The sequence below is a fragment of the Mus pahari genome, chromosome 1 (genome assembly GCF_900095145.1).
Source record: "Mus pahari chromosome 1, PAHARI_EIJ_v1.1, whole genome shotgun sequence".
In the NCBI taxonomy this organism is placed as follows: domain Eukaryota; kingdom Metazoa; phylum Chordata; class Mammalia; order Rodentia; family Muridae; genus Mus; species Mus pahari.
In genome coordinates, this window is record NC_034590.1 from 94,135,715 (window position 1) to 94,153,054 (window position 17,340).

The following is a 17,340-nucleotide window of genomic DNA, read 5'->3' on the forward strand; positions in this document are numbered from 1 at the left end:
TGCAAAACGTCCTGCTGGGTCTCTCCTAGGTGTCCATGAAAGCAGCAGGGAAAATTGTCCACCCAAGAGGTGGAGCACAAGGACTGTGTTCTTTGTTCCAACCCCAATCTCAGAGCACAACTCAGCTCCTGTAGGCAAACTGAAGATCAAGCTGGATGTGCTGCTCATGCTTCCAACTTCACCCATAAGAAGATATGAGGCAGAAAAGGAGAGATGGGTCAGAGCTGAGGTGAGGTGCTACTGAGTGTCACCTGCTGCCACTACAAAGCCTCAAGTCAAAGATAAGTTGAAAGACACACAAGGAACATCCAGTATGTCTCAGAGGGACCGCTGCTTCCTGCATCACCAAATGCTATTCACACTGTAGTTTCTTCTGTATGCTCGTAAGCCCCCAAGTATGTAATTGATCTGACTGAAAACTAATGCTAACTGTTGCTTTACGGACCAGTAGCTCAGGTCACCAGTTTTGTAGGAAACATTCAAGATAACAAATAGATCCAGATCCACTGCTCTGCTCGAGAACTGTTCTGTGCCCTTCGTCGTCCATCTTCCCTACTCCTTCTCTGCTGGCCAGCAGCAAGGCTTACTCCAAATTAGCTTGGGTGTAGTAGAGTTTCACACGAGGGATGTCATACTTCAGAGAGAAGTTTATTTCTTTTTGTTTTTCCTAGTCTTGTTTTGTTTTTGTTTTTGTTTTCTACAACCCTTACTTGCAAACCCAACCACTGCCATTTGGACAAGACTGTTCTTGCTTCCAGGATGTAGGGTCAAAAATTGATCAATGAGAATACTATTATTCCCTGAGCTATCACCAACTGGCTAAGGAAAAGATATGACTCCTATCCTGGACATCAGAGATAATCAATTCCATATACTGATATATCACTCTGATGATGGCAGCTCCAAGAAGAGGTCCAGGGTACATCCAGAAGGAACAAATACATCTTTTCACATTAAGATTCCTCAATGGGCAGGATGGAGTTGCTGATGCTCACATTTTACTTCTGGCAGACTGCCTACCTAAAAAAAAAAAAAAAAAAAAGCTTGGAAGAAGTGTATCAAAATGCAAAAACCCACAGTCAAACATCAGGCAGAGGTTGTAAAGTCTTATGGATGAGTGGGGATAGAATTGAGCAAGCCAGGGGGGTCAAGGACACCACATGAAGACCTACAGAGGCAACTAATCTGGGCCTCTGAGGACTTACAAAGACTGAACCACTAACCAGGGGGCATGCAGGGACTGGACCTAGGCCCCTGCACATTTGGAGTGGGTGTTAAGCTTGGTCTTCATGTGGGTCCCCTAACAACTGGAGTGGGGACTGCCTCTTACTCCATTGCCTATCATTGGATCCCCTTTCCCCAGCTGGACTGCCTGGTCTGGGACTCAGTGGAAGAGGATGTGCTTATTCTTGCTCCAACTAGATGTCTCAGAGTGGTGTGGTACCCAAAGAGGGGCTTCCTTTTCTCTGAGGAGAAGGGGAGGGGTAATGGGAGAAGGGATCTGTAAGGGTAGGACTGGGAAGAGAGGAAGGAGGAGGCTACAATAGGGACATAGAATGAATGAATGAATGAATAGATAGATAGATAGATAGATAGATAGATAGATAGATAGATAGATAGATAGATAGATAGATAGATAAAGGTAGATCCAAGATATACAGGAAGATCCCTGGTGGCATCATTTGGCACCTATATCTCACCATACTTGAAGCAAGAACCATTCAGTTACATGTGCCAGTATTATTTCTATTATCATTAAGCTAACTTGAATCCCAGGTGCCTCTTGCACATGTGTCTTACAGGGTGCACACTAATCTGGTTCTCTCTTACCTGTTCCTGCCTGTCCTCCTGCCACCCTCTGTGTGCTCCATCGCGGCTTCTTAAACCCCGCCCGTTTGTAGTATCAGGTACGTATGCTTTCATTTCCTCAAACAACCCTATCATCACTGCCGGAAATCAAAGTATTTCTGGATACTTAATGCAGTGGTGTCAAAAGCATTTATTTCATGGTGCAATACATGGAAGATACAAATGTTGACCAAGGCAGACGTCTGCTGTCCTTATCAAAAAAAAAAACAAAACACATTTTAACAAGGAAAATACACAGATTATTTCTGATTGATTATCCCTCTTATTGCAGATTTGGTTTCATCTTGGAATTTATTCATGAGCACATCCATAGAATTTAAGATCAAATAAGAAATGAAAAGAAGCAAGCTAGAACAAATTCTCTATCGCTTCAACTATATTTTAACGAGGGAGTTGATGTCAGATGTGAAAACAGCCTCCCGTCTCTGCCTCTGCTCATCCCAGATTCTGCCCACCACCTATCCCCTGACACCCCTATGCTCTGATACCCCTGGACCCTGCCTACCCTCGTCCCAGTCCCCCCAGCCTCTGCCTACCCCTGGACCCTGCCTATCTCTGGCCCCTAATCACTTCCTGGCACCTGCTCACCCTCAGCCTGACCCCTGGTCAATATCTTTGAATTAAATCAGCCTTTGATTCATAAGATTTTCCTAACATGTTCTGAGTACTCTGCCTTACTCTCACACACTGATTGAACCGGCTACTGACAGTTGGCATATACCTCGGAACAGTTGATCCAACTGTAGACATTTTTCCTAAGCTTCAATGATTCTCTTATGTCAGATGCCTCCCAAATCTTGCACTATTTAAAATCCAGACACAGACGCTGGCCATAAGCCTTCGGCTGAAAGACTAACATGGTATTTAAAAAGTAAAAGACTTTGGTCTCCTTTGTCCAACAAAGTTCAAATTTCCCCTACAGCAATAAACACCTTATCTGAGGAGTATGTGGTATGGGCTAAAGTCTTCAACCATGAAATTATATGACTCTGCCTTGACCTCTGCTGTTCTCCAGTGAATCTCACGCATAGCATACAAACAGCAGCTCTGGGCTGTTTCTCTGATCCAGCCAGTGAGCACATAAATCTTCAGGCCTGTGGACCCCTGTATGAAGGCACCTCAGATATGGGGACATCTTTATCTGTCCTCACTTACACGGAGCAATAATGAGAAGCCTCTGGGGCTTATGCCATGTGATATATACATCTAGGAGGCTTTCTACTCCTGCCTGAGGCAGGAGAGTCGGCTCCTTCAGACTGTTGGGGCCAAATGCAGCACAGGAAGCAGCAGTGACATCAGAGGTAGCATCAGGGTGGAATGTCACCCGCTTGGTCTTACCATACCCGGCTCTGACAGAGACTTTTACAATGCCTTGGCGCTAGCAGCCTGGCCAGAGCACAGTGAAGCAGAGTCTCATGAAACTTGTTTTATATGCAGAATGCAAAGCCCCATTCTAGACATGCTGAACCAGCATCTTCACCAGGCCGACTACTGTGAGCAATCACGAGATGCCACGCCTACTAGTGCCTGAGATTTTATTGTGTGATGAGTCTCTTTTATACTTGTCCCTTGACTTTTGCTGTGTTAACTGTATACAGAACACCTTCAGGGCAATAGGTGAAGATGGAAGGTGTTAATGATTCATTCAAAGGTAGACAGATGATTAATTGAGAGTAGAGACACTGACACTCAAGGCAACTATTTGAAATGTGCGTGATGCTGTCTTAATTGTGGTCACCAAAGGACATAAATATGGAAGTGTCAAGAATGACCACAGTATACTATAATCAGGAAGTGGGGAAAAACAAGCTTTAGATTGATCTCCCAGATCAATCCTTGCCTAAGACCCAAATTTATCTCATTGGTAAGAAATAATAAATTCCTGGAGATATCACTTCTGGTATTACTGGATTATAAGTCAGTAGCTAAAGTTTGAATATTAGTCATGTATCTCCAAATCAGTCAAGGTTTCATGAGAGATAGCAGAGACAACACAAGTGGGAAGGGGGATTGTCTTAATCTGGTCCACAACTTGTGGAGCTGGCCAGTATAAAATCTGTAGGATAAAGGTAGGATCAAAGCTGACATCTCACATCATAGTCTCAAGCCTGGGGACGGAAGAACTTCCCTCTCAGTTTGGATGTGACTTCCCTTCTTAGACTTTGGATTTCAGACCCTCCAGCTTGTTGGGTAAGGCTCACCAAAGTAGGGAAAGCTGTTTGCTTTGCTTAAAGTCAGCACATTGTAAATGTCAATAACCTGTAAAAAGTGTCTGCCTGAAAGCACATAAAGTTGGCTAGTGCTGGACAGAACAACTCTCCGTAGGGCCGGAGTGGCTGAGTAGACAGTTCCCCACTGTCGGGTGGTTTGAACCTTGCAACCAAGATGAAAACAGGAGGACTGAAGAGCTACAGAGACTTTCTCAGAAAGCATAAGTTTTGTTCAAGAAAAATCAGTGAAGCATCTAAACCTCCACTCCCCTTCTGGTTCCATGGAATCTAAAGAGCTCAAAGTTGGGAAAGACTCAAGGTCCTACTGGGTCTTTCTGTATGCCACCCATGTGCTTGCCACCAGAATGACTTTACTCTGTTTACTGTTTACAGCATAAATCGCTTGTGCCTAGGTGTGTGTGTGTGTGTGTGTGTGTGTGTGTGTGTGTGTGTGTGTGTGTTTAATCAATGTGGTTCTTTTCTAAAGTAATCAGTTTATAAAAGTAATCACTGTACTCTGCCACAAATACAGCATCACCCTGCTAGCCTTCAATGCTTAAACGTAGATGTGAATAAATGGAGCAAAGTGACAATGATAAAGTCCCACAAAAATGGCCCCTGCAAAGTGTGTCTCTTACAGACTTACCTCCCTTCCTAAAGAGAACAAGACTGGGGTACAAAAGTCACGTGAGGGGCTCTCCTTGAAAAACTGGAATCATTGAAAGAAAATGGAAAAGGAGAGCCATGGTTACTTATTGGCCTGCTGCTGTTTAAGGACCCATCTGTGTCTCAACCATCATGACTGACTATGGCTGTGCTGCCTCTCTGGGAAACATGAACTTAGCCATGGCCCGACATCCATCTACCACCAGGAGCAATGCCCAGACTTCCCTTGGACTTTTCCTGTGACGAGAAAAGCAGGTTGCATCACTGCCTACCGACATAAATGAGAAGTATTTGTTCTTTGCTGAGCTGATTAACCATCCATATCTGCCTCCAGACCCATTAGAAAAGCTTCCTAGGACACTCAAGCTATGACATTGTACTTACTTAAACCCTCCAAGCCAGCTTCCCTGAAGGATAGCATGGATTTTTGAGGGAAACACTGTGGCTATGCCTTCAGTTGCTGATGTCATATCCTCTTTGTACAATAATCTTGTCAAACTTCTAACCTGACAGAAGACCCAAAGAAAGATAGGGGAAGGTGCTTTAGGACAGTGAATAACTCTTTAGCTGTGGACAGATCCATTTACAGGTGAGACTCAGTCCAAACTTTCTGTGTAGCCCAGTGTCATCCATCCAAATATATATATAATAGATATAGATTATATAGATATCAATTATGAACAGAGATTATATAGATATAGATTATATAAAGATATAGTTTATATAGATATGAATATGGATACATATAGACATACACATATACATCATGTACATATATATACATATAGGCACACATATACATATACAGCATTTTACCCATTCATTCTTGGATAACTTTTTATCTTCTGCTCCTACTACTGCCCAGGACACTACGGTTCTTTTGACAACTTTTTTTCTCTTTAAGTCCCATTTCAGATACTGTTACCTTGGAGAGAACTGCTTTGAAAAACGAGATGGAAGATTTTTGATCCTCCAGACCTTTCCTGCACTAGCATCCTTATCAATTTCCTTCACAGCACACCATTCTCCCGATTGGCCTTGTTCATCTACTTGGTCTTATAAACATAGGATCCAGGAGATGGGAAGGGACTCATCTCTCTCCAGTACCTTAAGTAGTGCTGGGAATTCAGTATCTATTTAGTAATAATTTGTTAAATCAGAGGACAAAAACAAAATACAGGATGGATATTTACACATTTTAAAACCAAACTCCCTCCTTCATTTATGCGCCTAGGTATGCATTCCTTCAAAGTAAAGTCATTGCCTCTTACCTAGCCTTTCATTTCCAACTATTTCTCAGTTAGCTGAGAAATAGTTTGGAAATATTAAATGGACATTACCAGAAATAAGAAATGGATACGTTAATTGTATACTGCTCTGTGGGGTGTGGTGACATCATGTAGCCTCCTGCTCCATTCTGACCAAGTTATGGATCCTAGCTTTGTCCAGTGTATTCACACTCTTTGCCCAGTGTATTCACACTCTTTATACCCACTCCTACTTAGTCATTCAACATACACCTCCATCTTCAGATTAATTTGCATAATGGTGTGCTTATATTCTACTAACCCTGATTGTACTTACTAATGGTCCCAGAGTACAAGAGTTAAGTATGCCAGAGGGGAGCCATAAAGCACTTTCTTTAAATAAGAAGGCACATCTCTATTATTTAATAAAAGAGAGAGGAGATAGTGCAGAGCTTCTTGCTGAAGCTACGCATGTCTATGGTAAGCTGTTGGGAATCCTTTATTATGTTTAGTTTATGGGTTAATTTTCATCATCAGCATGGGTGCACAAGAGACAACAGTGTGCACAGAGCTTGGTATTCTCAAGTTTCAAACAGTCACTCTCTGTGTTGGAAGATGTCCCCCAGACTCATGGAGAGTCATGTGGCACTTTAGAGCATCAGGGTTTCCTACAGTGATGGACTCTGGCACCTATCCTCAGTTTGTCAGTGTAACTGTTCAAGAGTCTTCTGATGCCCACAGAGTAAGTGCATGGACTGTCTTCATTTGAGGTACTTCACTTCTATTCATTAATGGTGTTGCCAGCCAGCAGATTCCCTGGCAGCCACATCACTCTCCCTGTGCTTATAAGCTTAATGTAAGAAAGCAAAGAGGCTGAGTTTTTAAGCCTTGCATTTTCTTTAAGCCACATGTCCTTGGGCATCTAGCTTTTAAATAGGAATCCAGGGCCTTGCATTCATCCTTGTTAAACTTCATCACAATGCTGACAGGTATCTGTGTCATCTTTGCCAATCTGGAGCCTGATTCATGCTGGAGCTGCTGGTGTAGCAGACCATCTGCAGAACAGCTTGGCTGCCAGTAAGGGTGACTGACAAGAGCAAACCAATCCATGGACTGACTTGAGTGTGGGTCTAACCAAGGCAATGGAAAGGGAAACTCCATGGAAACTGCTTTAAAACCATGACAATCACAATATTGCTTATGACTGGGTAATAAATAATACCAAGACACAGCTGCTTAGCACAACTTCTTTCCCATCCTCTGTGACTAGATGCAACTACTCTGCTTCTGGTGATATTGGTTGGAGCACAGGGAAGACTACAACTTATGGTGGCCTGGCTCCCACACAAGCACCTGGTGTTGGATACCCTCTCGAGGTATAGCACACTATGTTCTTCTGCATGCTGGACATTCTAATGGTTGTTTGGAATTTTCACAGCACACTGACTAAGTACCAAGGTCAGTGCCCTGAAGTTTAAACTTAAGGGTCCTTTGGAAAGTCAGCTGGATGGTGTTTTGCTGTGGCAAACACATAAAGGAACATTTCCATGAAGTGGACACAGCTGTGAAGGCTAAGGCAGACTCGTGAAGGAAGGTTTCGCTGAAGCAGACACAGGAGAGAGGATGTTCTGCTAAAGCAAGCACGTGAAAGGACACAGATGAAAGATTCTTTGCTAATGATCTTATGTTGCATAGTTGAGCTGCTTCTGTTGGGACACCATAGAGAGAAATGCACTAAAAACATATGGTGGTGTGCTGCAGTTTGTTACCACTTCCATGGACTCAGACTCAGGCTGATTAGATGCACATACAGAGGCAAGACCTATAGTGAGCCAAGGCACATGGTGGACATGTGATGTTTGGAGGGTATAAATAGGACTCCATGGAGTGACGGAAACAGAGCTTGCCTTGCTGGTACACTTCCCCCATATCCTTTCTTTCCCGCTACCTCTGGTGGGTAGTGGGCTACAAGGAAGGCTAAAGTATTTAAGAACCGACATTTAAAATAGGATTTGAAAAAAAAAAATTAAAGTTAAAGTGTACCAAGGGATCAAGGTGGAGACCAATGTCCTTGTAAGATTACACTGAGAGGCTACTCAGCTCCTTCTCACAACACACTGATGACCAGAAACAATCAAGGCTAGATCTGAGGCTTGGTGAGTAGAGATCTGTATACTTGAGCCCTTGACAGTTCACCAGAAAAGAACTATGCCATGATATTACATAGTCCAATAAGATGTTTAGAGTGAATGTGAGGTTTTTGTATATATAAATTCTCGTACAAAACAAAACAACAGTAGAAGTACACCCCCAAATCACGAGTGTGCATTTATTTAGAAGCACGGATAAGCTAGAGGTTCACAATCATCCCTGGTGATATCCCCGCACAGATAATCTGTGTATTTAGAGATTTCTTTTGCCAGTTGTAACTCTGTTACAATATCTCGTTTCTAAATATTTCATACCACACACACACACAGAGAGAGAGAGAGAGAGAGAGAGAGAGAGAGAGAGAGAGAGAGAGAGAGAGAAGGAGGGGGGCACATACATGCTTATATTATACTTCTCTCTTATTTAAAAGCCTGTTGTGTGTTTAAGGAATCAAAAATGCTATGTACCCTGATTTGACTATTACACATTAAAAAACATACATTAAATTCTCATTCTGTGCTTCATAAATATGCATAATTAAAAAAGAAAGCCTTGTTAGCAAGCACTTATAAATAAAACATAAAATGAAGAAAAACTATTTTAAAAAATTTAAAGATGCATCACCAACATCATACATGGGATGGTATTGAAAGTTCCTCTCTTCCATGATTTTAGTGTCCTGCAGATGATTTCATCCAGCAGCCCCATGGTTAGGCATGTGCATTGCCTTGTTTGTTTGTTTGTTTGTTTTTCTTCTTTTGGTATCTCATTGTCAAAAGGCAGGTAAGAAGCAAGTCACTGGAAGCAAGACTCAGCAAAGGGCTAGCATGCAGCTATAAGCTTTCACACACCTCAAGAACAGCAATGTTCCCACCTCCCTGTGGCCTCAGCCTCAGATTTTATGAGGGAACTTGGGTGCGATTCCTTAGAAATGGCCTGTTTTTGTCCCTTGGAGCCATCCTCCACTCAAGACATAAACAGCAAGGCAAGGGGCAGGTGCCCTAGAGTTCAGTCAACCCTGGCCCAGACAGGATGCTGAAATCTCACACACATGTTCTCAATTCTCTCTGCTCTGCAGGCCAGAGGACATGGATGGATCAAAGCCCACTGGTGTTCCCTGGACTTTTTCTCAGTAGCTCTAACTGCTACCTGAGCTGTGGATTTTGACTTTTATGCAATCCTTTCCTCCTCTCCATTAGAAATGGCCTCTTCACAGCTGAAAAGCTCTTTAAGCTTCTCATTCTTAGAATATGATAGATCGCAATTTGTTGTTGTTGTTGTTGTTGTTGTTGTTTATTTTTTGTTTTTCATTTAAAAGTGTCTCAGGCTTGGAAGAAGGCTGCTCAGTAGTCAAGGTACTTCCAATACAAAGAGGGCAGAAGAAGTTCAGATTGGAGAACTCACAGAAAAATGCCTTTGGGTAATAAACAGTCTGTAATTGCAGCCTCAGAAGGTGGGGACAGGGAGTCCTGGGAACAAGACGGACAGCAGGACTAGCTATGTTTGCTAAGTAAGGGTTTGTCTGAAGATCCTGACCCCCAAAATAATATGAACGTGCATGTGTGTGTATGCTTGTGCACCTTTAGCATACATTTGAACACACCACACCCATCACACACATAAGCATAAAAGGCAATAAAAATATAAAAGACAAGACGTTTGAATTTGTATAGTTCAAGTTAATATCACTCTTTTTCTTAACCTAACATTTTTTGAGAATTTCATACATACATGAATACTATATCATTTCCATCCCTTCCTCTCCCACATCCAACTCATTGTGTGTCACATTTACCCACCTTCTCAAATGCATGACTTCTTCAATTATTATTACCTATTCACATTTGTGTATATAAATATGTACATGTAAACAACCTACTGAGTGCATTTAGTGTTGCTCATCTGTTCACATGTTTAGTGCTGACCACATAGAGTAAGGTGACCTACCAAGAGGCATATCCTTGGAGAAAAGAGGTTTTCTCTGTCATTTCAGCCATTGATTGCTCATAACTCCTCATCTATAAGTAGGACCTTGTGGAAAACCCCTCCGCTATGTCGGCTTGACAACTGCTGATTTCATTACGCAGGTCTTGTAGAGGACACAATATTATTGAGGGTTTTTGTCATGTGTAGAAGACACCAGGTAGTAGTTGATATTCTAATCCTCTGCTTCTTACACTCTTTCTGCTCCCTGTTCTATGATGCCCCCTGAGCTTTTGGTAGGGGGATTGCAATTCAAATGTGCCAGCTAGGATTTGGCAGTGCATGGTCCCATGCTCTCTGCCTTTTAACCAATTGTGGATCTCTGTAGGAGTCTCCGTCTGATCCCAGAGTAAGCTCTGACTAGTGGTGAGAGCTACACTTACCTGCATGGATAAGGATAAATATTAGGAACACATTTAGAAATTATATTGTTTTAGGAAGGTGACAACTGTAGGTTCTCCTGTAAGGCCTGTGACCTCTTTTCTGGGTAGTTGGCTAGATTTAGTACATAGGACGCCTTTGTCTAGATGAGGGGGGCTGGAGGGTAGTTCTTTAGGTTCTTCTGGGGCCTTAATAAACAATACTGTATTCGTGCCTTTTCCTTGATCTTAAACCTGAGGCCATATTTTAATGGCATTCCCTGAGGTTTGACTATTTTCTCTCAGGGTTTTATTTACTTCAAGAGCCTTTTTTACTTGAAAGAGAGACTAGAAATAAAATACCTTTCCTAAACCTCAAGTTCGTGTTTGACATCTGAAAAAAAAAAAATCAAATACAAATTCTGCTTGAATATTTACAGATTTCCCTCTTTATGCTTTCCTCCATTCCATATATTAATATAGGGAAAATCCAATTAATAAATTCAATATTCTTGAAATGTTAACAATTCGAGAGTTATTCAGTCTGATTTTCCATGCCCCACCTTAGGTAAAGTGAGACCAGGTGTTGCTCTGTCTAGCACACGTTTCCTTTTTCTCAAAACTCCAACAGTCGTTTCCCTACTGCCCTTCACACTTCTGGGAACAGTCTCCTTGATGACAGTCATCATCTGCTTGCTGTACACAATGCAAAACCACATCGCAGTGATTCTTCTCCGCTGGGCATGGAAGTTGGTGCCCAAAATGCAGTACTCTAAGAGGTGACGGTGGCGGCAGAAGATCTTTGAAGACTGGCTTATCCAGCTTTCCTCAACTGTGATCTAGTGAACGAAATACCTGACAGGGCAAGCCCAGATGAAGCAAAGGAGCACGTACCAGTCCTTCGGGAAAGAGGGTCAAGTCCATGATGCCACAGAGCACGTGGAATGGAACCCTTACTGCAGCCACCTTCAGAGACATAGTTGTATCATTTACACTCACTTTCCCACTCCTCAGCTCTGTTTAAGAACCCCTCCCCCTTGAGATCCACTGATTCTTTATCTTCATTTTTATAGATGAGCAAATAGAGGCGCAGACAAAATAATCAACGCAGTTTGAGCACCTCTCATTCAACACTCTGAAATCCAAATGATCCCTAATGCAATACATTGGAACGCTGGCATGGTGCCAAGAGTAGAAAATTTAGTCCTGATTTCCAGATGGATTTCAGCTAAAATGCAGGTGTAATAAAGAAAAAAAAAGTCTAATATTGCATTTCCTTCAGGCTATGTGTATATGGCAACTATGAAACAAACAAAAATATGTTCTAACTGGGAAAATGTTTTCACTAGATATCAAATGCTAAAACTGTAAATACTTAAAAAAACTAAAAAGAAGATCAAAGTCAATACTTCTAGTCCCAAGAACCTAGGATAGGGCATGCTTAACCTGTGTCCTGAAGGTTACAATCATGTATGTCACACAACTGAAACTCAACCTCAGGCCAGATGGTTTCTGAGTCTCCTTGCTCAATGTCTGTTCAGACAAAACAGCACATCATTTCTAAGTGGCCAGACCTCTCTCTGTGTGAGTAACCCATCTTACAGTGAACACATCTCTTGTCATACCACATTCATTCATTCATTTCTTCCCTGAGTATTTACTGAAAGACCGCTAAATACAGGACACTGTTTTGAACGTTGGAAATGTCATGATGAACAATTCAGAAAAATTATTCCAGTGTTCAAACCGCCTATAATATAGACTGTAAAAACAGCAATTATGAATTTGAAATAATTATTATTATAGTTTCCTTATGTATTCAAAGAAGCAGTAAACTGCACCATGGGGGCAGTTTCAAAGATTTAGTGATTCAGGATTTGGCACAGGGTCCAAGAAATTTAAATATTTAACATTTAACATCATATTTCCAAGACTGATCAAATGCCATGCCCTTTTGGCTCAGCAGCGCTTGTCTCTCTGAACCTCCAGGTATCACCAATCACAGACAGAGCAGAGGCTGTCTGGCTTGAGTGTCCTTGATGGCTGACAGAAAGAAATGTACCCATTCTGTGGGTCACTGGCTCTTCACACTAAAGGGGAGGTCCTGCTTGCATCCCTATATTCTTGTGAATGAAGGTCCTAATTCTTCCTGATTTCCTCAGTTCCCGTGCCCTGTGGTTGTGCTACAAGGGAAATTTAAATAAATTCAGAAATCTACAAAATGTTTCTGGTGGAGGTGAGACTTGAAAAGCACAGGAAACTTCACAATTTTGCTGGCCATTTTTAAAAAGGCCACACAAAATGCTTTCTGTGGTGCCTATTTTTGTACCTGTGGCCAACAGGAAAGGGCCTCATAGCCTGACCCAGTGATCAGAGGCCTGTCATGACAATAAGTGACTCATTCAATCTCTTGGAACTTGGTTTCATCTTCTGTAAGACAGTAGACAGGAAATCTCAAAGATCACTGTGTATGTCTTTAAGCATGTGGTGGCAGCCACTAATTAGTGGGGTAGAGGGGGGTCAGCATAGAAGAAGGCTGGTAGAGAGAGAAAGGCTTTCCTTTTTACTGGGAACTGCAGAAATGGTGACTCATCAGACCTCAGTTGAACAAACCTACACATTCTAAATGTCCCACAGGATGGCTGTGACTCATGCCCTCCTCCTGGGACATGTTCTATAACCTTTGGAGTATCTCCCTCAGTAGGCATGTCTTTGCATATGTGGAATATTTTACCATGTCAGACAGTTTATGCCAACAATGTAACCGACAGTGAATCATCCTTGTGTATGCTAGGGCCTTGGACCACACTAGAGTACTGCCACACTATTTTTGGCATGATATCTGGAGACTATTTAGCTGAGGCCTGCCATGTTGGTATCCCAGGCCTATGAGTGACTTTCATAAAGTCCCTCAATGCTGAGGCTCAGTTGCATTTCCTTGGTTGGGTGCATTTCTCATGAATCGGTACCTGGAGAACTAAAAGCTCTCTATGTGACCCCACCAAAATGCACCATACAAATCTGCAGGGAGTGGCTTCCTACCCTCTGACCCAGGCTAACTGGGATGAGTATGCCTTCACCTTTCCCCAAGTGATGACTATGAGCAGATGGGGTTTTCTTAGTAGTGCGAGGGTAACCTTGGGGTTTCCTAGCAGACATGAGGAGCTTTCTTTGTGATGTCTGACATAGCCTGAGCTTCAAGAGTACTGCGATGAGCAGACCCACCACCCATATCCAGGCACGTATGGCACTCGGGCCTTCTTTTTTATTTTTACTTTTTGACAGAAAGAAAAACTAGATATGAGAGAGGCCATAGAGACACATACACAATACCAGAATCAACCCAGCATCCCCGCTTTCCAGCACCACTTGCTGAATTATATATGGGTTCCTTCTGAGCACTGGCAAGAATGCTCAGAGGGAAGCAAGTGTCCCTCACAGGCTGAAGCAGCAAAACAGGCCGAGCCTCAAATCTGATTTGAGACTTCTGATTTCCTTCCATATTTTATATTAAAAAAATGTGAAGAATAAAGCTTATCTGTGTGCACGGATATGGGATAGTTTCCAATATAGGCTGTGGGGAGATTAGAAACAAGATGCAGAAAGAGGAACAGAGGGCAGCATTGTGTAAAGCAAAGCAAATGCACACCTATATACACATGATGCAATTGCTTTTTATATGAGATATTCACATAATGCTTTGTGTTCCCTCTCTTTTGTTATGAATATGTACTTGCATCTTATGTATTTCTTTCTCTGCCCTTGTTTCTCTCTGTGTGTGTCTCTCTGTCTTTGTCTCTCTCTCTCTCTCTCTCTCACACACACACACACACACACACACACACACACACATACACACACACACACAAACACACACACACACACACACACAAACATCTATGTATCAAAAGAAATGTTTGTTGGGAACATGTAACTCCTTCAAGAATACACAGACTCTTAAAACCAATAGAATATCTTTATTTGATGACGCAATGGCCAGCAGGCTATGTGGGGAACTTGCCCAAACTGTGTAGCCCCAAGTTCTTTGCTTCTTATGTAAAAAAAGCCACATCCTGGTTGACACATATCTGTTAGCAAGAACAGTCACTGAGAATTGAAATTTCCGAAGCCAAAAACAAGGTTAGTGCATTTAGGGACTTTCCAGGATCCTGGAACTATGTAATAGGTCTTTGATGGATTGGGTCTTTATTTTGACTGGTGTTGGGGCCTACCTGCTGGGTTTTAGAGTCACAGTGGTGTCTCTAACATGGAGTCAGTTGTGCTAAAGTCTTGGAGTCTATTAAGGTCCACTGATATATGAGAAGCTTCTAGGAGGCAAACTGAGAAGCATGGATAGCTTTAGATGCAGGGCAATACTGTTACAAAACAACCAGGCTAAGAAACTTAAAACAGGCAGGCACATTAGACATTTCTAGAAATCAGAAGTCTTAAAGTGAGTTGGCACAGTCATACCATACTGGGTCCTAAGGATAGTCCTCTCCTGGCTTTGCTCAACTCCCAGAAACTTCAGTTAACATTCTTCTATAGAGGGTCCCAATTTTCTTCTCTGGAGAGCCTGCACTTTTCCCACTGGGGCTGAAGGCTCCATCCCTTTACCTCGTTCCATTCTTAATTCTGTCCCTGAGATCCTCCTCCCTCCTACAGGGACCCTGTGACTACCTGGACTCTATATCTCTGTGTTGCAAGTCAGCTGCAGCAGGATAATCCTGTTGTCCCTGTCACACTGCACTGCCACAGGCTTCAGGCTTGAAGATGTGGACCCCCTCGAGACAATTACTATGTCTTAGAAAATCACTGTCACTGGGCACACCTGTCATCTCAAAATGTTTTACCATGTATAAAATGGTAAGATATAAAACTGTACTTATATTTGATAGGGTAGTTTCTACAGTTAGTTAATTATTGAACTGGTTCTTTACAGTTGTAGGAATCAAACCCAGGTCCTTGTGAATGATCTGCTTCTGATCTACATTTCTAGAGCTCAATGACTATTCACATGTGTGTGTGCATGTGTGTGTGTGTGTGTGTGTGTGTGTGTGTGTTTGAGTGTATGCTGCTTTCCTTTGTTCTCAGAAGCCACTGTATTTCTTATTTATTGTGAATCTGTATTTTTAAGAGGGATGCGGAGGCACTGAGTATAGGATGAAGCTGGGGCACACTTCTGTAATGTTTTCTGTCTTGGGGGAGACTTCTTTCTGTTCTCTTAGGTCAGTCAACTGTCATGATAGATGCCAGTTACAAGCTACACAAGGTCTCAGACTGGTACTTACTTGTCTGCCTCTGACCCAGGGGAAGCAGACAATTACAGAGGCTCAGTTCCTTCATTGCTTCAATTTCCAAGCTGTGGGTCCTTCATGGTGCAGCTGGGTGCTGGGAAGGGCAGCAGGCAGTGGAAGAGATATGCCTAGTGTCTCTTGCCAGGAACATATTGTATATCTTCCTGGATGGCATCGTTTTCCGACTGTGTATTTATGCCGGAGCTAGTGCTCCAAGAAAATACCATGATCAACCAAAGCATGATTTTCCTGGGAACAACGGGGGGCATGAGGCTGTCAGTCAAGATGATAGAGGGACCTCCCCTGGCTCTTTTCTGAGCAGCTCATGGCCATGAGGGAAGAAAGCATCAATGATGCATATGTTTCTAGTTCACCCCCTTCCCTTGGGACTTAGCTGATTCATGCTGGTGTCTCCCATCAGGCCCTGGGCTGAGGCCCCTTTTGGGAGAGAAGGGTCTCTAAGGTATTAAAGGGATGCTATTATGGCAATTACCCTTGAGCTGGCACCAAGCATGAAGACTTTCAGGAGATGTTTTGTTCTCTTATCTGGCTGTATGTTTGGGATGGTTAAACATCCCAAATATATCAAACACCCATTCAACCCATAAGCCACTCAGGTCAGTGACTCTTAGACAAAGGAAATCAGAGGAGAGAGGTGAGGGGGCAAATAAAGCAGATACCCAAGACACACAGTTTCCAAAGAACAGGCCTGCCTTGGATGTTGATGAAGAACCACTGGGAGATGCCATCCTCTGTGGATACAGCCAGCTCCTTTAGGTCAGTCACATATACATTAACTTGTTTTTTGCACAAAATATCTCTAACATATCCCAGGTGGGTTTTGAACTCTATATCTTCATGCCTTGACCTCCCAACTGCTTACATACAGACACTTGCCATCACACCCAGCTACCTCCTGTCATTTTTATTTACAGTCTACATAGTTGGGTCTGCATACTAGAAAAAACCTTTTCAGAATAGAATGGGTTTGCCCTGTGCCACCCTCTACTTCTCAGTAGTCAGACTTCCTTCTTGCAGAGTCCAGGGAAATGTGGTACAGCCTGTGCCATATGGACCTCAGTCTATATAGAAGAAAGATGCACAAGCGGGCACTGTGGAACACACCTGTAATCACAGCACTCAGGGAGCAGGGAAATAATGAGTTCAGGGGAACCGGGGTTGGATAAGGCAAACCCTGGCTCACCCCCCTGTACACACAGCAATAGAAAGCTGCTCGTTTACAGAATTGATTTTCATGGGAAATTTTTCCTTCCACGGCCATGCAGCAAGGATTTAACTAGAACCACAACCACAGAGACAGCAAAAGCAAGTCTTACATTGTCTGGTAGCTCAGTAGACCAAGTGCATAAAGTCCAGGCGACTCACCTGAGAAGCCTGGGAGGAAACTAGACACCTTTGACTGTGTCGAGATTCTCGGAAACTGGAGGAGTTTAGCTCCTGTTGGAAGAAAAGGGGGAAAAACTGAATCCAGAAGTTCAAAATCATTTTCGAGAGAACCAGGAAGGACAAATGTCACTTTAAAAGGTGACATAATTAT

At 42.7% G+C, this 17,340-nt stretch overlaps 1 long non-coding RNA gene across 1 annotated transcript in view; it reads right to left on the reverse strand.

Annotated features, from left to right (window-relative positions):
• Positions 1 to 14,445: 14,445 nt before the first annotated feature.
• The window catches only part of LOC110316671, an 81,666-nt gene continuing 78,771 nt past the window's right edge, over positions 14,446 to 17,340 (reverse strand). Inside the window, exons 3-5 of the long non-coding RNA XR_002380283.1 lie at positions 17,169 to 17,240; positions 15,777 to 16,031; positions 14,446 to 14,573 (exon numbers count right to left, since the gene is read on the reverse strand). This is a non-coding gene — a long non-coding RNA (uncharacterized LOC110316671). The remainder of the gene's footprint in view (positions 14,574 to 15,776; positions 16,032 to 17,168; positions 17,241 to 17,340) is intronic.